This window comes from Penaeus chinensis, chromosome 22 (genome assembly GCF_019202785.1).
Source record: "Penaeus chinensis breed Huanghai No. 1 chromosome 22, ASM1920278v2, whole genome shotgun sequence".
NCBI classification, from domain to species: Eukaryota; Metazoa; Arthropoda; class Malacostraca; order Decapoda; family Penaeidae; genus Penaeus; species Penaeus chinensis.
The window spans coordinates 9600962-9607505 of record NC_061840.1 but is presented as its reverse complement, the minus strand read 5'-3'; positions in this window follow the sequence as shown (position 1 = coordinate 9607505).

Below are 6544 nucleotides of genomic sequence, written 5' to 3'. Positions count from 1 at the left end.
TTGTGTATACGAAGCTAAAGGCCTTTTTAGTAGCGCAACCAAAGTCCCAACGCATTGGATTTTCTTCAACACTTACACAATCCGTTGGCGGGTATGACGTCATGGCTCAAGCCCCGCCCATCCAATCATCGTCTAATCCCTTAATGTTTTATTAGCTTTTAAGCATTATTTCAAATGTTACAAATGGCAGTGGAATAATCATTAGGTTTGTAATTGAATTTAGAGCCCAGTGTATAATGAAGTAATTGCATGTAGTTTTTGTCACGATTTAACCCCCCCCCCCCCTCTCTCTCTCTCTCTCTCTCTCTCTCTCTCTCTCTCTCTCTCTCTCTCTCTCTCTCTCTCTCTCTCTCTCTCTCTCTCTCTCTCTCTCTCTCAACTGTTTATATCTGTCTTTATCGATAGCTTTTCCATATTATTTCTTACGCCTGGCAGCACACTCACCAACCAATCAGAGTCTGTGAAAGCAATGACGTCTGACTGGCAGTGTTGAGAAAAGTCCAACGTGTTGAGCTTTCCGTATTTACTAAGAGGACCTTAAGTCCGTAGGACAGTTAAGGCTTCCAGTACGCCTTACTGGAGTATCCGGCCCCAGTATGGCGAGTCCCTTGCCCTATGTATGGGCCGAGGAAGCATTCGGCCGCAAACTACGAAGTCTTAGGGAGATACGTAATACTTTTGAGAAGACCTAGAACCCCGCTTTCAGTAAACATGTTTGATTATATTTCATCTGAGATGAGTAAAATGTTTAATAAAAACAAATCTTTAAACAAAAGAAACAAAATTCTCGTTAAGTAATACAAAACAGTTAATCGCAGAAGAACATTGATAAGGCTAAAACGATATATAGTAAATCCAAAAGGACTACGACATTGAAAGAATAAACTAATAGCAAAAGTAAATCAAAAGTCCCGAGCGAAGTAGATAGAAATAATAAAATAAATGAAATTCCTACCAAAAACGGTCGTAGCTAGTGATAAGGGAACGCCTAACAATAACACGAACATGTAAACAAAATGCTTGCCGAATAGTAATTAATTCATATACAAAATAATAAGTTCTGATAAACTGGTCTTGTAAAGTCAAAAATTATACTGCTGACGACCTACGTAAAATCAGTCAAACATAAGTAATATACAAATAAACTAAAGAAAAGTAAAAAGAGTTGTGAGTTGTGTGTAACAAAAAATACAACTAGTGAAATCATAAAATAAGTTATGCACTGGAAAGCATGCTGAGAACTAACGACCGTATTATTAAACGTCCCTGAAATTTTCCGTATGATCAAAGGTTTTGAGAGCGACTGTGAACATGAAAGTTGTAAATAACAGTTGACATTTCGAATGACGGGTTGACGCTATCATTTCCGAAAAAAAATACCCTGAATCTAGCTATAAATCGTAAATAAGTCAGCATTAGGTTTACCTACTGTGGCACACAGGATGCATCAGACGTACATACCAGTCCCCGCAGAAATCACCGAGGAACAGGCGCCAGCGCTTTACTAATACGACCGTTAGACCCATAATAAAGTATGTAGCAGAAGAATAAGGAGGGACAGGAGCAAGCAAGAACGAGAAGGATTTAGGTGACTAGGGTGAGGACAGTAAGGGAAACTCGAGGTATGTAGGAATCAGGGGGTGACGATGCGAGAGAGACAGGGTGACGATGCGAGAGAGACAGGGTGACGAGGCGAGAGAGACAGGGTGACGAGGCGAGAGAGACAGGGTGACGATGCGAGAGAGACAGGGTGACGATGCGAGAGAGACAGGGTGACGAGGCGAGAGAGACAGGGTGACGAGGCGAGAGAGACAGGGTGACGATGCGAGAGAGACAGGGTGACGATGCGAGAGAGACAGGGTGACGAGGCGAGAGAGACAGGGTGACGAGGCGAGAGAGACAGGGTGACGATGCGAGAGAGACAGGGTGACGATGCGAGAGAGACAGGGTGACGAGGCGAGAGAGACAGGGTGACGAGGCGAGAGAGACATCCCTCTCTGAGCACTTATTTGTTTCCTCTCCAGTAATTTGGTTGTAGTCCATGTGTGTGATATATTGGTCATAAATGGGAGGCCCCATTTAAAATATAATGGTAAGGAGCCTCTTAGTATGCTAGTGTGTCTGCCGAAGCACTCCAGCCTAGACTGATGTGTCACTTAATTTCCTCTTCGCTAGATGTGTTTGTCTGTATGAGTTGCCCTAGGTAACTACCTATAACGCTTCATCTTGTACATGTATCTGTTCAAATTGAACTCTACTGTTGAACATGATCTTAGTCTTTTTCTTGTTCATCTTAAGAATCCACAGTGGAAGCCTGCCTTTTCTCTAGGCTGATTAGTATCCAGACTGTCATAGATGCGAGTTGTGATGACTTTTGTGAACAGTTTGAATGGAACTGAAAAGAAGATTAGGGGTCGGTAGTTTTTTAGATCCTTTCTATCCCCTTGTTTATGTATTTTCCCGTTCAGTACTCAAATAATAAATGTTCTCAGGTTCCAGCATAAAACCGCTGAGAGGAGACTCGGAATAGAAAGAAATCAAATAAAGAAACCAGACAGAGAAGTGACACATAAGAATGAAATCATAAAAGTAGTGGAAAACCTTTACAGGGATCTATACACTGAAATGAGGAGGCATTTGTTATATTTCCTCTTTTATATTTTTTTTTTCCGGTCTTTCGGAGTTCTTCCGTTGAGAAGGCAATTGCTGCTGCGTTTTTAACAAGGTGTTTACTCTTCAAGAGTTCATACAAGAGTGCACGAGTGACCAACAATTAGAAGATACTAAATGATGGACATGTGCTCTACTGGACTGGAGAGGTAACCTCTCCAGTCCAGTAGAGCACATTTCCATCATTTAGTATCTTCTGATTGCACGAGTGACCAACAATCAGAAGATACTAAATGATGGACATGTGCTCTACTGGACTGGAGAGGTTACCTCTCCAGTCCAGTAGAGCACATGTCCATCATTTAGTATCTTCTGATTGTTGGTCACTTGTGCACTCTTGTATGAACTCTTGAAGAGTAAACACCTTGTTAAAAACGCAGCAGCACTAAATCTTGTGCCACAAGAGCTACCCTGGAGCCCGGGGCCTCTCGTCTCGCAGGATATTATTGCTTCGGAGTTCTAAAGTAACTTAATAAAGTAAATCCTGTAATTCCAGATCCTTATAGTGCTTTACCAGCACCTTCAGTGTTCTTGTTTTTGCAGGTGGCACGAGGCTACAGTAGGCGTAGTCAGCACCCCACCTCAGACCCGCAGCTCTCTTCTACACCAGGGTAGCCCTTGTGGCTTTGACCCCTGGGTAGGGAGGCCCAGTAGTCTGGGGCGTCCTTTGGGCACACTTTTTTTTTTTTTTTTTTTTGTCCTGATTTCTTTTTATCTTAATGTGACTTTCCTGAGCCTACCGGAGTTCCTCGTGAACTCCAGTATTCGCTTGGGGGATGGGCATTGAATTACCGTCCTTCGCCTAGGCAAGTTCGGCGGTAAGGATGTGTCCTACACATAACTTGATCCCTCTGTGGTACTGGATAACGCAACCAGGCTTCCACTGATATTGCTGTTAGGTTGATGCCAAAAGTTAAGAGTTTTTAATCCCTTCAGGACTACGATTTTGAGACAAGGGGTCGGACCTGGTCTGATACCCAGAATTAATGATTCCCCGGCTACCCCTCATAATCACTCTCAGACCAATACTAATGACAAGACGAGACGACTAATTTTCAAAATCCCCACCCAGAATGCAAGGTTCGTGAATGTAAAATGCGTGAATGAAAATCAGTCGCTTTTGAACGTGAACCCCTTTATCATCAAAAAGGTCCTTGATGGTCAAGTGGACAGCGATTTTGATTTTGTCAAAAAATATAACACCGATATTAAGGATTTACTTAAGCTGACGCAAATTCATGATCTCCGAGTTAGAGTAACTATTCCTATTGGCCCAAATACCCGTAAGGGAGTAATCTTTCACAGGGATTTGAGGACGATGGAAGAAAGTGAAATTCTCGAGATCGTGAAGGACCAAGCTGTAGTGGACGTTCATTGTATGACCAAGAAAGATGGGAATGTGCGAATGAAATCTGGACTGTGTTTTTTGACTTTTGCTTTGAATAAAATTCCTGAATATGTCAATGTTGGATATGAACGTGTCCAAGTAAGACCTTGCATCCAAAAGCCAATGCATTGTAATAAATGCCAAAAATTCGGACACACCTCATTAAGATGTATTGACAAAGATTCAAATAAATTTGTTTGCCGTAAATGTGCTGAAGCCCATGACACCATCACATGTACTAGCCAGATTTCCAAATGTGCTAACTGTTGAGGTCCCCATCAGTTAGGATCTGCTGAGTGCAGTATCCTGAAGGAGACTAAAACATTGGCATGTATGAGAAAACATGAAGTAGTTACACTGAAGCTAAGAGGAAAGTGGAAAGTCTGACACACAAACCCGATACTTCCTATGCTGCAGCAGTAACTAACATCACCCCTAGTGCAAGTAATGTCAGTCAACAGCTGGCAGCTAAAGATAAAGAAATCTCTGAATGGAAACAAGCAGTTAAAAAATTGAATATCAAAGTTTATCAGTTGACTAGATTGGTCGATCAAATGGCTGTATCAACCCAGCATAAACATCTTAAGGAAGCTGATACCGAATCACAGTCCGGAGCGGACCTCCCCGTCCGGGCTACTCCTGTGACGACTTACCCTGGCTCGCGATCGGTTTCTCGAGAGAGAAGCAGGTCGCCAGGAGGTGCAGGACATGGAGGCTTCTGTCTCCAAGCCCTCCCGAGAGAGGTCCCCAGGAAGCGAGGGAGAGGAGGCGCCTCCCTCCCATTAAAAGAAAATTAAAACTGGTGGACAAGGCACTTCCAAACCCCATAAAACGTAATCTTCACGTCGACCATTATACAATGGAACTGTCGAAGTATTAGATCTAAAGTAAATGACCTTACACTATTAGCCTCGTCCTATGCTCCCGATATTATAGTTCTACAAGAAACTCATTTAACAAACCTCGTCTCTGACGAGGTCGTTTCGCTGAGGAACTACGGTACCATTTATGTCGGAAGGATCGTGAGGGTAGGGATGGAGGCGGAGTCGCTATGTACATCCACCAAAGCCTCCTTTTTACTGAAGTGAATATTGATTCTATTTTGGAGTTTGTCGCATGCAAAGTAAAAATTAATGGCACGTATCTGACTATATGTTCAGTTTATTGTCCACCTGATAATGTGATAATCTATGATGAGCTCTTTGCTCTTCAGGAACGTCTGCCACAAAATAAAGTAATTTTAGGTGATTTTAATGCTCATCATACGTTATGGGGTTCCCTGCGGGTGGATGGTAGAGGTGAGCAAGTAGTTAAGTTGATTAATGAGTCTGATTTAGTTTTGAACGATGGTAGTCCGACGCAGGTGGACGATAATACCGGTAATTTGAGCTTATCACTCGTCTCTTCATCAATAGCAGCCAAGTGCCTGTGGCACACCATTGACGACTCGTTGGGAAGTGATCATCTTCCTATTTTGACTGAATATTCATGCGACACAGTGAGAACGCCTTCAGCACCTAAATTTAACGTAAAAAGAGCAGACTGGGTCGCCTTCACAGGGAGCGCCAAGTTCGAACTTGTTGGAGAAACCATTGATGATAAAGTAAACAATATTCAGAATTTGATTTTAGAAGCAGCTTTGCTATCAATTCCTAAAACTTCGACAGATAGCGTTAAGCATGAAGTTCCCTGGTGGACACCAGATTGCCGACGCAATAAGGCCTACAGGCTTTTCCAAAATAACATCACAAATGAGAATTTTTGCAATTACAAACAAGCAAGAGCTAGGGCTCGTAGAGTAATAAGACAAGCAAAAAGAGACTCCTGGCGGAGCTTTGTCTCTACAATTAACAGCAATACGAAAATATCAGAGGTTTGGTCCACTGTCAATAAAATCAATAAGAAAAAAACATCTTTCAAAATTAACAACATCATTCACGAGGGTAATAATTTCGATTCACCTAGAGACATCGCTAATGCACTCGCCAGGCAGTTCTCTCATACAAGCAGCTCAGCAAACTACCATCCCACATGCCTGTCCATCAAGGAAGCGGCTGAGCTGCAACCTGTTCACTTTGCCACAGGAGATGACTTTGATTACAATAAAGATCTAACAATGGTTGAGCTTGTCTGAGCCTTAGAAGCCTGTAGAGTAACATCCCCAGGCCCCGATGAGATTCGATATGAGATGATAAAGCATCTTAATCATGATGACATGATTAAGTTGCTAGAAGTGTACAATGAAATTTGGAAAAGCCACACTTTCCCAAACTCATGGCACTTCGCCCACATCAGTCCCATATTGAAAGGAGTGGGTAATCCCAGATTTGCCATCTCCTACCGCTCAATTGCGTTGACAAGTTGCTTATGCAAGGTCATGGAACGAATTGTTAACAGTAGGCTATTGCATTTTCTAGATTCCAGTAATTTGCTAGTTCACGAGCAGTGCGGCTTCCGAAAGGGACGCCAAACTCTCGATCAACTAGT